This window comes from Lithobates pipiens, unplaced genomic scaffold, assembly GCF_037356315.1.
Source record: "Lithobates pipiens isolate NorthernLeopardFrog02 unplaced genomic scaffold, aLitPip1_a1.2 Scaffold_18, whole genome shotgun sequence".
Taxonomy (NCBI): Eukaryota; Metazoa; Chordata; class Amphibia; order Anura; family Ranidae; genus Lithobates; species Lithobates pipiens.
In genome coordinates, this window is record NW_027507758.1 from 402445299 (window position 1) to 402467591 (window position 22293).

The following is a 22293-nucleotide window of genomic DNA, read 5'->3' on the forward strand; positions in this document are numbered from 1 at the left end:
GTGTGCCTGCTGTACCACGTACTTGTATGAGAAAGTATCCTGTTCTTTGTATTGTTTCCTTTATGTAAAATCACTGGTGTTCCTGCTAGTTCCCTTGCTTTCCTATTAAAAACTGACTACACTAAGCAGGAGAGCACCATGTGGTCAGTTCTCTAGCTATACTGGGAACTCAGTGTACCCTCTTCCAATGATCAGACTTGTCCTGACACGCCCCAGCTGCACAGCCATTCACTGGGAAGATTAGTGTTCTGCTGCTTCTCTTCCCCCCAGCTCTTATGCAGCTGAGAACAGAGGGAATGTGATCACTTGTTAAAAAGGGAAGAAAAATATGAATAGGTTGTTTTATAAGGTGGTCGTTCCCAATCACTTTTAGGCTGGGTTCACACCTAATAATGATGCGTCTCCCAGCCAGGGTCCTGCTTGTCCCTGTTCTTCGTTTCAGGTCCGATTTCAGACCAAATTTAAACTGAATAGGTTGTTTTATAAGGTGGTCATTTCCAATCACTTTTAGGCTGGGTTCACACCTAATACTGATACGTCTCCCAGCCGGGGTCCTGTTTGTCCCTGTTCTTCGTTTCAGGTCCAATTTCAGCCCGAATTTAAACTGAATAGGTTGTTTTATAAGGTGTTTTTTTCCAATCACTTTTAGGCTGGGTTCACACCTAATACTGATGCGTCTCCCAGCCGGGACCCTGTTTGTCCCTGTTCTTCGTTTCAGGTCCAATTTCAGCCCGAAATTTTGAACCTGAAATTAACCAAAAGATGCACAGGGCTCTTGTGCAAATTCTCACTGGAGCCGTAGCGGAGATATCTGAACCGTCTCCAAATCTCCTGCTATTGTGAATTGGATGTGGAGAACCCACATCCTATTCGCAATGGTGTGAATCCAGCCTTAAGCTGCATTTTTCATTAAAATAATACCTGCCACAAAGGTTCTTGTTCAGGCATTTTGTACTATAAGGTGACAGAACTCTGTCCTGCATGCAATTTGTGCTCCTGTGTTGTCACCCTGACACACAGGCTTCTGATTGAAGCTACAAGTGGCCATTTTAACACATATTATACAGGCATTGTGCATTATTGTGACAATCAGGAAGCCACACCGAGAAATTCTATTCATTCAGGTTAAAGTGCATGTATAGTGAAAGTGGCTGCAAGGAGGCTGCGGGAGATCAACAGTACTGAAATGCAGCAAAGGATGAAAAAATAGTCAAAACAAGCTTATTTTTTTCATTCATTTATTTTTATTTTTTTAATAATACACAGTGTATTAAAAAAGTACATCATGGCAAAAATTTTAATTTGAATGTCAGTATGACGTACATAATGGAAAAGTTCAAGCGAAAAATGAACAAGCTTAGTAACGTGTTCTGTATGTCAAACTGGTGAGTTCACTGTCCCGATTTACAGTGTTATATTTCTCTGAAAAGCACACCACAGTAGAAGTCAGACAAACAACATTTCATATATAAAATGTTTGCGTGAAGCTTTATTACTGGAATGCAGCTTGCAAAGTGATGATTTGGAACACAATTTATGATTAAATGTGCTAGGACACATATGCACTGATATACAGGTGTAAAAATATTCCCAGTCAGTTCAGGATTACCTGTGATTCTGAAAACCTAGTAATAATCTGAAATCTGAAGCTCTACTTGAACTTTCCTACTAATTCAGTAATTGCTGCTGTGCCTGAAATTGGCCTCCTTCCTATGATTACTCAATATACACGCTCAGTCAAAGAGGTTAGCACCTGAACCTAGATTCTAATTAACACCTAAGGAAGACTTTTTTTGTTTAAAGCTTATTAAAAATTAGGACTTTTTCCCAGCATAAGATTTCACTCTACTTAATGTGTAAACACAGGGTATCCTAACCAGCCAATATATTTGGCTTCCTTGAAATTTGACAAGGACAAAGGTCATTTACAGATCAGCATAGATAAGTTGTTCAAACTACATTGCAGCAAGGGATCTACAGCATTTTAAAATTAAGGAATGATACTACAGGCTACCGGTCTAACTAAAATTTTTAGTTTTATTAAAAGGTGCCAGTTAGGGGCATTATTTACTTTAAAGAAATATGTCTACAAAATGGAGATATTAACCATTCCGTAATTTTTCTTCGGCACATTCTGTTTATCCATTTCTCATTTATCTTCAAATTACAGGAGGACATACACTTGGAATTTTCTCTAGAACAAAGAGATATAATAATTCATATATTCTCCATACATGCATCAAAATTTGGCTCTCGATTAACTTGTGTAAAAGCAGCCTCTCTGGTTTTTCCTCGATGATCAGTGCCAATGGCTATAGCCAGCAACACTGATTATTGTATTGTGCTGGTAGGGAAGGCCCCCTACCGGCAGAATGCAATAGCTCAGCAGAAGTGATTCCCCCATCCACATTGAATGTGTGGATGGGAGAACTGGTTAATTTATTTTTTTCGTTCAACCCGCTGGTTGACATATGGCCTTCCTTAGCATTATACTTCTTTCTCAATGTTGGTGCTGAAGTCAAGAAAGAGGTACATTTCTCCACAATATCTTGGTCATGCTAACCTAACTACATTTGGTTACAGTGGGAAAATGTCACTCGCAAAAGCTTCTATTTCCCTATGTCAGGCAGCCCTACTTTATCCTACTACTTCTCAGTACTTTCTTATAAAGACATTAAAAATCCCCTTGAATACACCTCTAATAATGCATTTGGGAACGTATTACAGTAATTACAAGCCTTCTCACTAGCAGCCGAATACTGCTATAATACAGAATAACAAATATGGTGGTTAGGACTTGATCTAGGCAAGTGCTTGGATGGGCTGCAGCCCTCTAAGATTTTAGTCTCATCCCCCCAGGACCAGTGGCATCAACGGGATCATCACTATATTTATTCACTGAAGACCAGCCCACTCCAGACGAGCTGAAGCACAGCACCCACTGCCAGGGCAAGGTTCAGCCCAAGGCCAGCAGGAATGGGAGGCAGGAGAACAGATGGTTTTGCTCTACCCTGCCCACTAACAGTTTGTACTTACGTTGAAGGTTCTATTCAGTGTTAGTAGGCAGGGCTGGGCCAAACAGTTTGCCCTTCCACCCACCTTGCTGTGCTTGCATCAGACTTCCCACCCTGCCAGAGGTGAGGCAGGACAAGGTTTTGCCTAGGCAGGTTCCGTATATTCTGGTCAGAACTTGGAGGTCTGGATGCACAGTTACAGTGAGTAATTGCTGGGGACACTGAGATTTCTACTAGTTACTGCTGGGGGCACTGATATCTGTAGTGGCCACATCTGGGTACACAGAGATCTATACTGGTCACAGCTGAGGACACTGAGATCTGCAATAGTTACTAAAAAAGGAGAGTGCAAAATCTGGTGCAGCTGTGTATGGTAGTTCGTCAGCTTCTAACGTCATCTTGTTCAGTTAAGGTTTGACAAAACAAACCTGGAAGCTGATTCTATGGTTTCTGGTTTCTATGCAGATCTGCACCAGATTTTGCACTCTCCAATTTTAGTAAACCCCTTTATGTTGCTCATTACATAACCCTGACCAAAGTGTTCATTGTTCCAACATCAGGTGTGGTGAGAGGCACCTGGCATTTATTTTCTGCTTGCTTTACCTAGTATTTGGGAATAATACCATCAAAAGGGAGGGCTGAGCATGCCACTAGAAGGGCCTTAATGCCGGCAAGGCTGAGTTCAGGTTCACTATTGCATGGCTAGGTAGAGCCTTACAGATTTAGGTAGACTGTAAGTATGTGTTTGTTCTGCTGTGCTGAAAAGTCCTAATCCCTATGTAGGGGTCAGTATCTTTCCCTCACACCAGCCTAGTGCATTTCTCGTCTGTTTTGGCAGGCAGCTGTAAGGAACAAACTGGTCTTGCTGTGTCTGTGTAATATGGCGATGATGGGGTATTTTTGTTACTTTAAGGCTACAGAGTCAACCCTACTCCATGCATGGCTTTTTGTGTCAACAATGCCTATTCACATTTTTTCCAGGAGTGTCGTGTTACTTTGGTCCTGATACATGAAGGGTCACTACTGGTGCAGAGCAATTGGACTCCAACTGCTCCTTTGGGTATAACACAACACTATGAGTAATAATTCTTTTTAGGTTGCCTAAGGTTGCCAATGCCTATTCCAAAATGAAATAATTGTTTTGTGGGATCTAAGCTGCTTCTGTTGTATTTTATAAGTAGTTTTATTTCTTGGTTTTTACGCCAAATTTTATTTTGGACTAAAGAGTGTTCTTTGTTTCCTGCTTGATGCCCAAATAATCTGGTGTAGCTGTGCATAGTAATCAGCTTCTAAATTTTATTGTTAAAAGCTTACTTTACAATACTGAAGTTAGAAGCTGATTGGTTTCTATGCATAGCTGCACCAGAGTCTGTGTGCACCGGTTTAAGTAACTCTCCCCCAGAATATACTATTATACATTAAAATGTACATTTATAGGCATATTTTTAACCTCATAAAATATTTTTGAAAATGCAGTCTATCTTAAAAATGTTACAGGGTATTTAAAAGTAAATACAATGAATAAATCAGTCTACTCAACACTGCTTCAGATTTTAATAGATACTGGTCAGTAAAACAACCTGACACTTCTGGCTGTTAAGGTTCCCGCACTTGCGATTGTGCTGCAGGCTGAGATTTGTGGGGGTGCCAGCAGAATTTCTCGCAAAAGAGCATTGCGATTCAGCTGCGGGTGGCTGCAGGTGTGGGAACACACATTGCGGGCTAGTGTGAACCTAGCCTTAGGGCCCTTTCACTCTGCTCTGTGTTTCAAATGCAGACACCTAGGGTTGCTACCTCATCCCTTTTAACCCAAACACATATTAATTGCACAGGTTCGGTGGCTGATTAAGGTAGTAATTGAACTCTGTGCCTTATCCTTATCTTAATTAAATTAGCTCCAGAACCTGTAATTACTGTATTTATGGGTGTATAACACCTTCATTTTAAAAGGGAAGTTTCAGGAAAAAAACATTTTTTTTAAATAAACAACTTTGAATTAAAATAAGGGTCAGTGCCCATCAATGCATCCTGATTAGTGCCCATCTGCAGCCTCCCCATCTCCCATCAATACAGCATGATCAATGCCCATCTGCAGCCTCAATGCAGCCTGATCAATACTCATCTGCAGCTTCAATGCAGCCTGATCAATGCCCATCTGCAGCCTCAATTCAGCCTGATCAATGCCCATCTGCAGCCTCAATGCAGCCTGATCAATGCCCATCTGCAGCCCATCTCACATGAATGCAGCCTGATGAATACTCATTTTTAGCCTCAATGCTCATCTGCAGCCTCACCATCTTTTATCAATGCAGCCTGAACAGTGCAGGAAACCACCGAGCCATCATCTCCTGTTTACTCGGCTCTCACCCGACTCTCAGTTGGCAGTCGCACACACACAGTTCCGCCTCCACCATCGGCATTGAACCAGCTCCTGTGATAGACAGAACACTGGACCAATGACGGTGGTGGAGGCAGGACTGTGTGTGTGACATGTGAGCCGAGTAAGAGCCAAGTTAGAGCTGAGTAAAGAGACGACGACGGCTCAGTAAATTTTGGGTGGCACTCGTCCCCCTTTTTCCCCTCCGAGGTACACTATCGTTGTATAACACGCACCCGTGAATTGCCCCCTATTTTCAGGGGGGAAAAAGTGAGTGTTATACACCGATAAATACAATAATATGTGTTTGGGTTTAAAGGGATGAGGTGGCAAACCTACCTGCATGCAAACAGAAAAATCTGTGCTACTACCCATACAACACATAGATGGTTCCCGGGTGCTCATTCCACAGTAGCTGGCTGAGTAGAATAATGTAGGAAATTCAATCCGCACACCAGTTGATGCTTTTAAAGAATGTTCATTTTATTGAAAAGTCACAGTGTACAAACGCAGATAAAATGAGTTGATGCATTTCAGCCTATAAGTCCTTAGTCCTAACCCTACATGCACCTGTGAAAAATGGACATTTGACTCAACGCACCAAAAACACAAACCACAAAGCTTTTTAATCACGACCATACCATGATTTTACCGCAGTTTTGATGGAAAGTTTATAAAACCGCACCAAAGATGTAGCATGCAGGACCTTTCAAAACGCACCGCACCTGTAATGCAGTGGTGTCAAGAGTCCCATAGGATTTAAAGGGAAACATTTTTATTGTGTCTTTTCTGCAAGGTAAAAATGCAGGAAAAATGTATGAGTGGGAAAGGACCCTTACCCTAAGTTCATACTTATGCGTTTTGTGCAGGCCGTGTTTGCACAGGCATGGCAGCTTATTCACAAGAATGGGCTGCTATGTCTGCATTTCCCAAAAGAGGTACAAGAACCTTTTCAAAAATGGGGCTACAGGGAGATAGCATGGTCTTTTTGACCCTGTGTTTTCCCTGTGGTTACCTGTGTGGGGATGCCAATCAGAAAGAATGTCAGCTTGTGCATCTCCTAAGAGCAGCAAAATTTGGCTGAGGGTGGTTGCGGGTGCGGGAACAGATGCGATTCCTGCACCCGCAACCGGAATGCACAGCCTTATGTCTTCTAAGGACCTTCTGTGGGATCTTCTGATGTTCAAGATAACTGGGTTTGCACACCTGCTATAGCCATTATAAGCATTACCAACTATCCTTATTGGGTTCCTTTTTTCCCTTTATATCATGTAGAATGTAATAGGTGGAACTTTCATGTACAAATGTGGCCAGTAGAATTTGACAAACCATGCAGGGAATCCAGGAAGTTGTGGAAAGAGGTGGCCAACATATAGGCACAACATAAAAGGAGATCTTTCTAGTTGAATTGTCAACTATACAGTAACTATTATTTATATTGTTATTACAATGCTGATGGTATAAAAGAAAAGTGTATTCTGTAGCCATAGAACTCTAATGCTGACTGAAAGTGAGACCCAGGGAAGAAAATGGTCGAAGGGTCTACATGACTAGGGAAGGAACTGGGTCAGGGAAGGGTCAACTAGGTCAGTTGGGCAAGGGGGGTGTAGACTTACCTGATTGGAGGCAGCAGGCCAGAGGGGTGGGGTGCTGTTGCAGGGGGTCTCAGGCAGACAGGCAGTGTAGGTACATAAAAAGATGTAGCTGCGCTATCTGACTACTCCCACCCAACTATATTAAGTGACTAATAATACTGCAACGTATCACTAAAAGGATCAATGCTTTACCATATAATCCATGAGTAAATAAAAAAATTATATAAATAAATATATAGATCAATATCATATACAACTCATAAATACACTGGTAAAAAAACTAAAAAAAGTGATAAAGATGGAAAAATATCTGAACAATATCCAAATTAATAAATAATTAGAGAAAAATAAAAATAAAAGTAAAGTTACAGTAAAGGCAGTGTAGGCATTTTGTGATTTTCAGGCAAAGAAGAAACTTCCCTCTCGTCAGCCCTTGAGTCCAGGTTTTTTTTTGAGGTGTCAAGTTTGGGGAGTGATATATCTTGTCAAGCACTTATGTTGGTGGGGATTTTGTCACAGCAGCTTGGCGGGTCAGGGAGTCTTTGGGGGGGTCAGTGATTATTGATATTGTTGATAAATTGTGTGTCTCATCTAAGGTATGGCATTTCCCCATGGTTCGTTGGTGGTACCCAACCCCCCAGGAACTAGGTCCCCTGACGGGAGAAAATGTAAGAATGGTGAGATCGTAATGTCTTCGAGCCAGTTGGTGTGCAGCTGAGGACATGGACGATTTCAGTAAAATTGTGCCTTATTGACACCCAAAGACCCCTTGTTTACATTGCTAAAATTACATTGTTAAAAGGTATTTTTTTGTTATATTTTGAAGTTATGTTATTTATTCATTGTTATTAAATTGGCTGCTGTGGTCGTATTAACACCCATGTCACACAGTCTGTGTCTTTATTTTAGGGGAGGTTCAAGGACCAGGTTGACGAAACCTTTAGTCAAGTTCTGTCAGATGTTTGCTAGCTCATTTCACCTTATTTTACTTTTTGCTTAAAGTGCATATAGTCCTACGAACAAGAATTTCATATAATGCTTGCTAGTCCCTAGCTGTGTTGGCTGAATTATTATTATTATTTTCTTTAGGATTTATTTTTTCTCTTTCTTTTGACCTGGTGATCTGGCTAGCAACACATTTCCTTATTGTGGCAACACTTACTCTACTGTATCAGTGCAGGATCAGCATAGCCACCCTTAGATAGCAGCATTGTCAAGCTGTAGAGAGGGTAGTATTTGATGGACTAGTAGATTCAGATGGACTTTACTCAACTAGTAAACTAAAGTCTCACTCCAGCTAAAACTTTTAAGCAGTTACAGCAACAGCTTTCTCTTTCTTTTTTATATATTTTATCTACATGAATAAAAGCTGATAATTGAAAGCAGCCCTGTCTGTGTGAAATGGTTTGTCTCAACCCTCCAATTGCCACGTTTGGTAGACAGCTTGGCCTGTTAAAAGAAGCTGAAAAATAACAGACTTACTGGCAGGATCAATAGGTAAACCTATTTTACGTGGGGATTCAGAAAAACAAATTTGCTATATTAATACTAGTGATTGACTGCATGTTATTTTAAATTTTGCCTATAGTTCCTTTTTAAGTCTAAAGAATATCTTTACTCATGATCAAATGGGTTAGGACGAGTAACTGGAACTCGCAGAAAGTGTCAATGACAGTAACACAAGGGGCTGCATTCCTCATTATGGGTCTGTTGGCAAAGCCAAGTTTACATGATCAGTGACATCATTAACTACATCGAACACTTAGAGAAAAACACATCACTGAACTATATTTTACCTGTATTGTGACTAACAATCAAGACTATTTGCATACACGACAGATTATCATGTAATGAGTAGGTATACATCATCAAAGGCGCTTGCTGGAACAAAGTCAACACAAGGTGCCCAAAATATGAAGCATACGTGCAAACTGGCAGATGCACTGTATGCCTGCAGGTTGTTCAATTCCCACCCAGAAGCTCAGGACATCTTTCACTTGGATCTATCTATATTTGGATGGGATTCCACAGCTATTAATTTTTTTTCTGGTGTCAGAATTTAACCTGACAGCGGTTTTTAGTACATCAGATGGAGCCCAAAACGTATGTAAACAGGTACTTTGAGTGACAGTTATTATCTCTTTGCAAAACTACGTGTCATCCCTAGATAAGAAAGCTGTAATCCATAGCAGCCAATTCAAATTCATCATTCACCAATCTGGCTACAGTGCAATGAAACTGAATGGATTGTTTTGGTTTATGTGGCACTCTATCTATAAAGTGAAAGTGCTACACTGATTAAATGCCAAATGTTATTTGTTTTATTTGTTATGTGATGCAAAATTCATTCTGATGTGTCAGTTAATTGTGATTAGTAGTTGTAGTGGTTTCTATAACATTCAAAAAAAAAATAAAAAAAAATAAAGTTACCCCAGCATTTCATATTCCTGATATGTGCCTGTACCATGTACTTGTATGAAAAAGTATCTTTTTCATATACTTTTTGTATTTTATACTTTTTGTATTGCTTCTTTAGTGTCCCTGGTGTTCCTGCCAGTCTCTCTGCTTTCCTATTAAAAACTGACCACACTAAATAGGAGAGCACAGTGTGGTCAGTTATCTAACTATGCTGGGAATTCAGTCTGCTCTCCTCCAGTGATCAGACTTCTCCTGACATGCCCCCCCCCCCTCCACAGCCTTTCAGTGGGAAGATCAGTATGCTGTTGCTTTTCCACCCCCTAGGTCTTACGCAGCTGAGAGCAGAGGGTGTGTGATTAATTATAAAGAAGGGAAAAAAAGCATTTGTAAAAAAAAATGTATATCCATACACAAATATTTTGCCTTTTATTTCAATTTTAAACCAAATGGGTTGTTTTACAAGATGATTGTTTACAATCACTTTAGGTGTCATTGTCTTTGATTCTGTTGTACAGTCCTCTTCTCCCAGCCAGTGCTGTGTCCCTTAAGAAACATGGGAACCTTATAATGGCTGGAGCTGTATACAACTATGATGAACAGAGATTATACTGAGGTAAGATCATATAGGTTTGCAAAGTATGAAAAGAAAAAAGATTGAGTAACTAGTCCTCTACATAAAGCCCAGCTTCTTTTGGAGTGAACACCACAGGTATAGGTCCTCTGGTCAATATTGTCAATGGAATCCAAAGTATAGCCCGCTTTTATGTGTATAGAAAGGGAATTTGTGTGAAAAGATTTCCTTCCCCCTGTGATGTAGTAACCACAATACTACAGTATATGTATTTCCATTGTTTTGGGGAAATTCTTGTTGCATTAAGGCCCATTATTTTAAAGCCCACTGCATGCTCTGCGGGTCTGAAAGTGAATTAATGTGGGGTCTTTTGGATCCCATTGCTCTCCCATGAACAATTCATTTGTCTGACTGTGGTTTGAAAAACATAAATGTTTACTGTACAAAATAAGGTCCGTTGGCATGGACCATAGGGTGAGTACATGGATTGAAAACTGGCTACAGGGGCGAGTTCAGAGGGTGGTGATTAAAGGCGGAATACTTGCAATGGTCGTGGGGGGGGGGGTAATGGGGTCCCCCAGGGTTCTGTGCTTGGACCAATCCTATTTAATTTGTTCATAAATGACCTGGAGGATGGGGTAAACAATCAATCTCTGTATTTGGAGACAATACTAAGCTTAGCAGGGCAATAACTTCTCCAAAGGATGTGGAAACCTTGCAAAAAGATCTTAACAAATTAATGGGGTGGGCAACTACATGGCAAATGAGGTTCAATGTAGAAAAATGTAAAATAATTCATTTAGGTGGCAAAGATATGAAAGGCATCAATCCTCAGGAAGGATGTACTAGAAATGGAGCGAGTTCAAAGAAGGGTAACAAAGCTAATAAAGGGTCTGGAGGATATTAGTCATGAGGAAAGGTTGCGAGCACTGAACTTATTCTCTCTGGAGAAGAGATGCTTGAGACCCCACAATAGGGATAAAACTTTTTCGCAAAAGGGAGTTTAACAAGACTTGTGGCCACTCATTAAAATTAGAAGAAAAGAGGTTTAACCATAAACGACGTAGAGGGTTCTTTACTGTAAGAGCGGCAAGGATGTGGAATTCCCTTCCACAGGCGGTGGTCTCAGTGGGGAGCATTGATAGTTTCAAGAAACTATTAGATAAGCACCTGAACAACCGCAACATACAGGGATATACAATGTAATACTGACATATAATAACACACATAGGTTTGACTTGATGGACTTGATGTCTTTTTTCAACTTCACCTACTATGTAACTATGATGATGGTCCAAATGTGAAGACATACTTTTTCTATCTGTTTTTTTATAGTTTGTTTCTTGCCAGCAAAGTACAAATCCATTGAATTGATTGGAGCACCTAACTCTATCTGCCCTCTTTCAACGCACCAATAACATAACGTTGCCACACTTTTTCCAAGTCTATCAATGCCTAGGCTTAACCTACCTCTGGAACAATCATACTGATTACCCCCTTAGAACCTCACCATTTTTTTATCAGTCTAGTACACACTTTTTGCAACGGTGCCGAGCTCTGATGAAGAGGGACCCTTGGAACCTCCTTAAATATGTTAGATTTTATTGCCATAAGAGGCTAAATAAAATTAAATGTGAACTGTGTATAATATGACGGAGGTTTTAAACCTTTGGGTTCCCTACTCTACCCAAAACTAAAAAAATACAGTTACAATTTAAGTCACCTCCAGATATTGATCACACTACAATCCACAACACAGTACTATGGCTGCTGCAAAGTTTTGCAACTTTGGATATCCAAACATGTCCCTGACTTTTCAGAATCCTAGCAACGACCTCTGTAATAAGCTCAACTGTTATTAGACAAAATTGGACTAATTTACAGGAGGAAATGAAACGTAGAAATGCTGACCATAGCAACCATCCAGCTGCTGGCTTTCATTTTGTATCCTGTTCCAGAAAATCAACAATAACAGTCAAATAATTATAGTTTTAGAAAAGCGGGGAGATTGGTTGCAATGGGCATTACTTTTTAATTAGGTTTTATTAATTAGTTCTATTTACTTTGTAAGTGAAAAAAGTCTAAAATAGCGTAAAAAAAATGATAATGCACTTTCTCTGACCTTTATTCAGATATTCTGTAAACAGAAACAACCATATAATGTAATGCAATACACCTTTACAAACGGCTGCATATTCCTGTATTCAGTTATCATATATCTAGGAATACCTGAAGCAGCCACACAAATGATTTTTGCCTGTATTATGCACATTACTTCTTAGTGAATCATGCAACAGCTATGAGACTAGACCTTGGAGTGTAAGTAATACACATAAAACTTGATGTGTAGAGAAAGAAGAGAAAAAGAAGAACCATAATGTTATTACTGCCAAACAAAACAAGATGTGAGGATTTTAACTCAATGTTTGCTAAATTCATACACATTTGAGAGAAGGTTTGTCTAACTCTATAAAAAAATGGGAGCAAACAGATTTGTGAAGCCAAGTATCAATCTAGGCAGGGCCAATTCACCTATATCATTTTTAGGTTGCCTTTCTTGGACTTCCATATACTACCAAAAGCACTGCCATTTTTGTGCCTTTTTGCCTTTCAACAAACAAACAATCAAGAGAGCATTGATCATCAGACACAGGGACCATATAATACATAGATGGCCATTAGTGTGTGACTTCCTGAGAACTGTCGATAACAAAGAAACTGTTACCTGACAGCACAAGGCAACTGTCTATTGCTGGACGACAAAGTTACTGATACTTGCATAGAAGGGCACCAATAAACCAGCAGCCATTTTGCCATGGGATCTCCATCCTGTATGCCTAGGGTGTTGCCTGGCATTATTCAGGGAGGGACATTTCTTTTAATAGAAATGTTCGAAAAAGAGTAAGATTATGAAAAAAAAGCAGCGAATTGAATTGGAAAGAGTTTGCTCATCCTCACTGGAAGAAAATTGGCATAGTGAATTTTAACATCTTCCCTTTCATTTTTTCTAACTTACATATTTGCTTTAAAAACATTGATTATTGCTGTATCATATATTTTAGCCTCTTAATATCATAATGCAGAGTTGATTACTCAGGTTACTCTGAATAAATTGTAACCGCACTTTTAGTACAGTAGCTCTTGTTTTGTGTTTTTTTTGTGTTTTTTTTGTTCCCCTGGCATTGGCCCCCCCTTTTGAATCTCCTATTTTCCTTTTCCTAATCCAGCGTGATCTTGGTTTTGTGGTCTCATCAACACTCCGCAGCCATTCTAGACCCAACTTTTTTGTCAGAGCTGGATAGTGTTATATCCTAATCTTTCTGTTGAATTCGGAATACAGTGACAACTACAGGGAACCTCTGACATTAAAACAAGAAAAAGCTTCTGGTTGACATTTGTAACAACACAATGTGTGAAAGTGTCTGAAAAGGAACAGTCAGTGTTTCTCACAGAAAAAAAGCCAGATGTTGTCATGTCATCTCTAGCCTGCATTAGACACAAGAATAGGTGTCAGAAACCATGAATCAGACTGAGACAGAAGTACAGTTAAATCTCACTTGTTTAATAATAATAAAAAAAGGTAAACATAGTCAAAACATAGCCAGAGTTCAGGAACTGGAACGGATAGCCAGACAAGCCAAAACGTCAGGGAGCCAGAGATGGGGCATAGTAGAACAGCAAGCAGGATCTGGAGCCAGAAGGAATGTCAGCCAAGCAAGTCTTCAACAGAAACACAGAAGAGCATCTCTAGATATATGAGCAAGGCGAAGGCAGAGATCATCTGGGCTGGGTGGCTTAAGTAGGCAAGACTGATGAGCAGGATAGCATCAACAGGTGAGTCATGGTGGAGAGATAGGAGTTGGCAATTAGCCGGCAGCTGATCAGCCAGCTCAGAGAAGGAAGGGCTGAGCCCAGCCCTGACAATGGGAGAGTCTGGTTTACCTGCCATCACAGGCAGTTTTCATTTCAGGCTCTTTCACCAGAAGGTTCCATATTATTAAATTAGCTGTCTAAGCCAGCTACATGTGCCATAATCCTCATCTGGCACTTTTTTTAAAATACATTGACCACAACACATCCAACATAAACATACTGCGTGGAACAAAATCTTCCACACTACATATTTTTCACTCTCTATAATCTTCAGAAGGTCCCTCTGTATTTATTATCACAGCACTAATTAGTTCTGACATGTTGCAGAAATGAGCAGCTTCCTTGTACTAATTATAATCTCGAACAATAATGTCACTATAATTTACATTGTACATTTGGGTTAAATAATCACTTCATAAATTCCTTCACTAAGAACAGTTAGGCAGGAGAACAGCATCATTATAGCAACAGAAATAACTTTGGTACAATCACAAATTCATTAAACCTCTAAAAATTCTAACCTGCAGAGGTTTTGGATTAAAACCACAACAGTGAGGCCATACATAAAAGACTCTGAGTGGAAAAACTGGATATTATCCTGCCTGAAATCATACTGCTGACACCATGTTTTCGCTCCGTCCATGGTGCCACCACTGCCACCCTGCTGCAACTAGTGATGAGTGAATTGAATCAGAAATCAGGTAAATCTTTAATACATGAAGAATTGGGTAGTCTGCAGAGAATAACATGATTCATGAGTAGGATTGACTGGGTTCCTGAGTTCTGGAATCCTTTACAGATTATACAGATCTACATACAGATATTCAAGCAAATTGAATATTTAGCAGCTTTCAATTATCCAGATTTGATCATTAGTTGTAGCCTCACTAAATGTAATTATGAATATAACATATTTCCCAAGCACTGACATCAATACAAGGTTAAACGGGAGCTTTATTCTGGGAATGTAGAAGGAGCCTCTTTGCCCATAAGGACTGAAATTTAAACGTGACTGCTAATCCCTCCAATTTACTATCCCCGTGGTTTAATCACCTCTATAGAATAAAGAAGCATTTGTCTGCACTTAATTCTGTACTGTTATCTGCTATCTCAGCCTCCAGGCTTATAAATGTCAGAATAGAAACATTTTCAAATGTTATTAAGTATTAGTAAAGGGAGGAAAGGGTAGTATATATAAGACAGGGAGGTATAAAAAAGTTCGATAAGATCTGGAAGATGTGGTGTGAGAAAATGAATAATGGTATCTATACCTAAGTGGAAGGGTTGTTGGTTAGGGAAACAGTGCAAGGAGAATGTTGGTGTGAATGGGTAGGATGGATGAAGGTAGGGAATGGGAAGGAGTAAAAGGGTTGTGTGGTATTTTTATTGTTCTTACCTAAATCCGTATGATAACGTTGTAAGTTTTTGTATGTTTTGTTAAAAGTGAAAAGAAATAAATAAAGAGATAATTTAAAAAAAAGTATTAGTATTTGAAAGTTCAAACAACTTTTTGTAATACAAGAAAGCCATAGTTTTGTCCCAGGACCATATGCCTTTGTTTTTACCCCTGGTTTCATTTCCTTTCTTCCACAAGAGACAAAGTACTGGACACAAGGAGAAGTGAAACAATTTTCCTGTATCTGTTTTGATTATTGAGTGCTTATAGGCCCAGATTATTAGAAATGTCCCATAGGAAGCATTATTTTAGGAGGTGACAGCTAGATGTCATATACTTCCATGTCAGGGATGAGTAGATTATTCTAATTAGATAAGATTTACACTGGATCCAGTCACTTCTCAAGCAGCAGTTGTTTTTGATGATTACTTATTCACCATCCAATCATATCCTTTTGAAGTAGACCAGTTGACCATTTACAGCGATCATGTGAAGATCATCACGCTTTACAAATTTACTGAAGAACTGATCCATGAGGGCTGTGTTTCAGTGAGAGGAGTGTAAAAAAACATTTATTTTCTTAAAAATATATCTATTGAAAAATAGTTTTGTTTGTTGTTTTGATTTTTGTTTTGTTTTTTGTTTTTATAGATAAGGGAATGGTGAAAAGGTGAAAAGCCGTGTTGTTTAATGGGAAAAAAAAAGTTTTTCCCCTTTGTGTAAATGTATTTATTTTATTTATTTATGTTATTTTTTTCTCTCTTTATTTTTTTTTAATTTGTTATAAAAATTTTCAAAAATAAATCTGATTAAAAAAAGAAAAGCCTTGTTAGCTTTTGTTCTTCCATGGGAGAGATTTTACTTTTTTCCTGCAGAAAAAAACGGAAGTAAAAAGATCTTTTAGAAAGTAGTTAATTTGTCACTATCACAAATTTGCCCATTGGAAGATTTTCTCTCTATTCCAAGAGTAATCTTAGTAATCTTAACAGACAACAATAAACACATGAAAGGGGTTCTAACTTCTCAGCACTCTATCCAAAACAAAAGAAAAAAGCTTTGTTGTCAGATACATGTTAATAAAATGTCTTTCTGGATATGCATGCTGAATACGACTTCAGCCCAACCTGAAAATAGCTGCCTAATAATAGTGAAGATTACAAGTGCATTATAGAAAACTAATATAGTAATAAACAGGTTACTTCTGTACGATATTCTACATCTTTTTGTCTCATCATAAAACAATAGACTAGGTTTTGTGGGAATACTGCTTAGATTTCTTTTAGTTTTTGAATATGTAAGATGCAAGGTGCATATGAAGCTAGGAAAGCATTCCCGAGCAAACAAACCCTGTATGTCATCATGCAGAAGGCATTCTGCACTTTCTATCACATCACTGGAAAATACTCAGAAACGTTTGTACAATTAAGTATTCAGCTGCTTTTGGTTACCCCTAACAACTTGGCCAGATGAGAAATTACTAAGCAAACAGGCAACCAAATAAAAAGAAAAAGAAAAAGCCAAATAGATTGGTGAACATTTCCTCATTCTCAAAGCAGGTGTCTGTTTCTATCAATCTATTTTAAGAAAGGAAATGGGATCTAGTGTTTTGGAAAAGCTTTTAGGAAATGTTGGCGTACACATGCAAACATACATCTACAGTAAATGTCACCCACACACGCAGATGCAACACAAATCCAGCTACCTAACAATTTGATCTGAGTGTAACAATAACATCCACTTTGATGAGCAATTACATCCAATTTAATATTAACATCATGACTGCAAAAATGTGCATGAGTCACTCGAAAACACAGCTAGAAACTTATACTTCAGAGAACTATCTACTAAATTCAAGGGCAGCCCGTACATTTTTCATTCCTTTGTTTACTGCAGTGAGTGATGTGGCTGCATTTTGAGTACATCACACATTTGGGTCATGGGCTTATATGAAGTGTTTTAATAAAGGTTCATCCTATTTTATTGCTATTGTAATCTTTGTGAAATACATTTAAGGATAAGTACCATGTTTAAAGTGGGGAAAAATATACACAAATAACCCTTTTATAAGATGACTAGTCTTAATGATGATGAAAAAAATAGTGTAGTCAATAATTGTAAGGCCATTGGGACCACATTAGGTCAATGATGTCCCAAGCATCCATTCCCCATTTGTTTATGTGCAGCAGTAAGCTGGGGAATGGCCCAGTCACAGGTGATTGGACAAGCACATATGGCTTACTTCAGGGTTCAGACTGAACCATCCCTAATCAATAGCAAGGCAAAAAAATTTTTTATTCTGTGGTCTCCTTTACTCTACCATGGGAAATAAAGTTTCTGATCCCAAAAAGCAATCAGATAATTCCTGGATGTTTATAATTATTGGTATGCAAACAGTGTATAAGGCCAAAGTTACTGTGAATATAGGTGCAGCTCAGCCCCTATATAGATGAGAACTCTTAAAATCACACATTTCTCATGGGACTTTGGAAGAGTTGCACCAAATGAAAATAAATGAAAACACCACCCAATAAAAAATATTGAATATTTAAAACTTCAAAGAAAATATCCTGATGATACATAGTTGTATGATAGCACTTATACATAGAGAGAGGACTGATTGATATCCTATAATGCGACTCATTTCGTGACGCAAACTTTGGGCAATGTGTGTTTTTGAGAGTTCTCATAATTGTTAGTAGTCATTTATATTTTGTGCATTTGGACACATATCCAGAACTCTTTTTAAGCAATTTACTGAAATTGATAGAACCAGCTCCTAAACTGTGTAATACACGTGTGTTTTGCAGTTTATTATATGGACCATGTACAGGCATACCCCAATTTTAAGTACACAATGGGGTTTATTTACTAAAGCTAGAAAGAGCAAAGGCTCACTTCTGCATAGAAACCAGTGAGCTTCTAACCCCAGCTTGTTCAATTAAGCTTTAGTAATAAAACCTGGAAACTCATTGGTTTCTATGCAGAAGGGAGGCGCACTTCTGCATAGAAACCAATGAGCTTCTAACCCCAGCTTGTTCAATTAACCACTTCCCGACCAGCGCACGACAATGTACGTCGACAGAATGGCACGGGCAGGCATATTGGCGTACATGTACGTCCAATATTCGATGCCGCCCTGCCATCGGGAGCGCGCTGCCGGCGGCGCACTCCCGCGCTGGTCGGGACCCCCGTGAGTCCGGTCGCGGGACCCGCGGACTCGATCGCCGCGGGCATCCCCGCGATCGTCTCACGGAGCGGCCGAATGGAGGAAATGCTGTATAAACAACATTTTTCCATTCTGCCTAGCAACTAGTGACGCTGATCTCTGCTCCATGTGATTGGAGCAGAGATCAGTGTACACTAAATGAAAGCCCAACCCCCCCACAGTTAGTAACACACCCCTAGGAACACTTAACCCCTACACTGCCACCCACTGGTTAACCCTTTCACTGCCAGTGTCATTTACACAGGAATCACTGCATTTATATAGCAGTGATTACTGTATAAATGACAATGGTCCCAAAAATGTGTCAAAAATGTCCGATGGGTCCCCGACAATGTCGCAGTCACAATAAAAATCGCAGATCGCCGCCATTACTAGTAAAAAAAAAATAATAAAAAATTATTAATAAAAATGCTATAAAACTATCCCTATTTTGTAAACGCTATAACTTTTGCGCAAACCAATCAATAATCGCTTATTGCGATTTTTTTTACTAAAAATATGTAGAAGAATACGTATCGGCCTAAATTGAGGGAAAAAAAAGTTTTTTTATATATTTTTGGGGGATATTTATTATAACAAAAAGTAAAAAATAATGCGTTTTTTTCAAAATTGTCGCTCTATTTTTGTTTATAGCGCAAAAAATAAAAACCGCAGGGGTGATCAAATACCACCAAAAGAAAGCTCTATTTGTGGGAAAAAAAGGACGTCAATTTTGTTTGGGAGCCACGTCGCACGACCGCGTAATTGTCAGTTAAAGCGACGCAGTGCCGAATCGCAAAAAGTGGTCTGGTCTTTGACCAGCAAATTGGTCCGGTCTGAAAGTGGTTAAGCTTTGGTAATAAAACCTGGAAACTCATTGGTTTTTATGCGGAAGGGAGCCTTATTTTGCACTTTCCAGCTTTAGTAATTAAACCCCAATGTGTACTTAAAAGTGGGGTATGCCTGTATGTACTAAGTGATGTGACTAACTCATATCCTCCCTTTTTTAAAAATGAAAAAAAATCTGTTTATTTCAAGTGAATAAAATACTAGAGATGACATGTTTTAGTTAATAAAATGTAAAAGTAAATCAATTACAGGTTTAAGGAGTTGAGGATTTTGGTAAATCCTGTTAGACTGCAAACTATAGCTGGTAGCTATGATGTAAAGAAAAAGGTTTTAATGTGGTGTTTATAGAAAACCACAAATGGCTGTAGAATTAATTATTTTACAGCACAACAAGTTTTCTCTAGTTACAACCCATAAAAAATGATGTTACAGGGTTGAGATTAAATACCCATCAAACATCCATCTGGTTGTTTGTTAACATAAACTCTTTCAGCATATCCTCATCAGAATAAATGGGGACACAGTGGGGTTGGTTTACTAAAAGCAATTTTCACTTTTCAAGGAAATGATTAGTAAATGTGATAAAAATGTACTTTGCAAAAAATACGCAATAACCTTCAATGAAAATGAAAAAAAAAAAACAGCATTTTTGCTTGCACATGATTGGATGATGGGAGGGATGTCAGCAGAGCTTCATCTTATTTACTACGCTGTTGAAAAATTCAGTATAAAGTTAACAGCATATTAGCCCTTAGTAAATCAACTACAGGGAATCCGAACTTGGTGAACAAATTACATTAAATATTGTTCACTGTTCAGCAGATGCAGATCTACTATGTCTCTATTTTTTGTTGTTTCAGAATCTGATTAAATTAACTAAGTAACCAACAGAGACATAAGAAAATTCCTATGGTCTATTTTAAATTTCAATGACATTCACTGCAACCAGGAACAATGGTATTTTGTTTCTCAAATTTTAACCTTGCACTGTTATATATTTTTACCCCATTTTTTTTAAGGTCCCGAAATGTGCTCTGGTGCAACTGTCCTGAGGAGTCACATAATTAGCCTGGGTTCACTTTGAAGTCCAACCCCAACGTGACTTTGGCACAACTTGTATGCGACTTCTTTAACAGAAGTCAATGCAAATTGTACTAAAGTTGGATCAAAAGCACTTTTTCTAAGTCAGAGTGACTCAAGTCACACCAATTAGAACATTTCTATTGCACAGAATGGGGTCCAACTTCTGATGCGACAAGTGCTCCAAAGTCAGAGTGATTGTCGCATCAGTGTAAACTGGGTCTTAGTTGAATGCAGTCCAGCTGCATGTCGTTAAAGTGTCACATGATTTTCCGGAGCTACAAAACAGTTCCAGGCTAATGTTAGAGACTGATAAACCTCATTCAGGGTTGGGTTATAAAATAAATCCCACCCTTTAAACATCTTTTTTAACATTTTGGCATTAGCCAGGGAAGCAACCAGGAGACCAGTGGCGACTTTAAGGGGTTGATTTACTAAACGCAAAGTGCGGTTGCACCAGAGCTTAGGAAATTAGGTGAAGCTTTGCTTTGCAAAGAATACCCACGTGCAAGGAAAATGTAAAAAAAAAAATATTTTTGCTTGCACATGATTAGAGCTTCTGCTCATTTACTAAGTTCTGTAGCAACTGCAACTGTTCTTTGCAAAGTGCACAGTCTATTTATCTTTAGCAAACCAACCCCTAAATGTCTGTAATTCCTGTGCTGCTACCCCCAAAAATGAATAGTTTTTAGTAAAATATGTAGCAAAGCAGTCTTGCATTGTTCATTTTGGCCACAAAGACCCTTGAACACACACAAGCAAATGCCATCAATGCAAAGAACATACTTGTTTTTAGGATACATTGGCGTTACTGTAAGCAAACAAAAAAACCTAGATTGTACATGTTCATATCAGGTTGTGGTATGTATGGTGCTTCAGACAACTAGCCCCCTGAAGAAAAAGGCCCCAATGGATGTTATGTGACTAACATACAGTAGATGGCAAGGTCTGTAATACAACACACACAGTCCCCAATATTAATGTCTTTGAGTAAGGGTCCTTTCACACGGGGCGGATCAGTTCTGATCCGCCCCGTGGATGTCCGTTTGCTCAGCGGGGATCACTCCGCCGATCCCCGCTGAGCAGGGAGATGACAGGTCTGTCTCCGCACACTGTGCAGGGACGGACCTGTCACAGCGCCGCTCTCCCCTATGGGAGATCGGATGACGACGGACCGCAGTGCCCGTCGTCATCCGATCCGATCCGCAGACGGATGGAAAAATAGCTTTTTCCTCCGTCACACTTTTTCGGATCGGAGCGGGTCGGATGTCAGCGGACATGTCACCGCTGACATCCGACGCTCCATAGACCTCTATGGAGCACCCGTTCAGGTCCGCCTGAAAAACTGACAGGCGGGCCTGAACGGGACGTTAGTGTGAAAGGGGCCTAAAGCTCCATACACATTATCAGATTTCCTGCTGATTTTTGTCTTCAGATTTACCAAAACCATGTAGTAGAAGGGCCTGTCTGATTGCTTACAAATTGAAACTCCTAAGGTTTGACCTCATATTCTATGTTTTTGGTAAATCTGAAGGAAAAACTCAGCAGAAAATCTGATAGTGTGTATGGGGCTTTACTGTACATATCTGTGTTTGCAGGAAGTTTGATGCATGGTTTTAATGTATTAATAGTCTGCACGTAACTATACCAGATAACTAATTCCAGTCATTCCACAAGCAAATGGAATGTATGGCATATTCACTCATTTGTTCTGTTCATAAACAGTACTGGGATTTAAAATGTGTAAAGCCTCTTAAACATATCAAATGTAAAAATGGCAGAGGTGTAACATGGCTAAGTGCTTCCAATTTTCAGTAAATTCCCTCCATGCTGCTAAGTGGGATCATAGGTTTCATGCTTAATGTTACCATGTCAGGCAAAGCTGATTTTCGTGTTAAAAAACTGCCTGGAAATA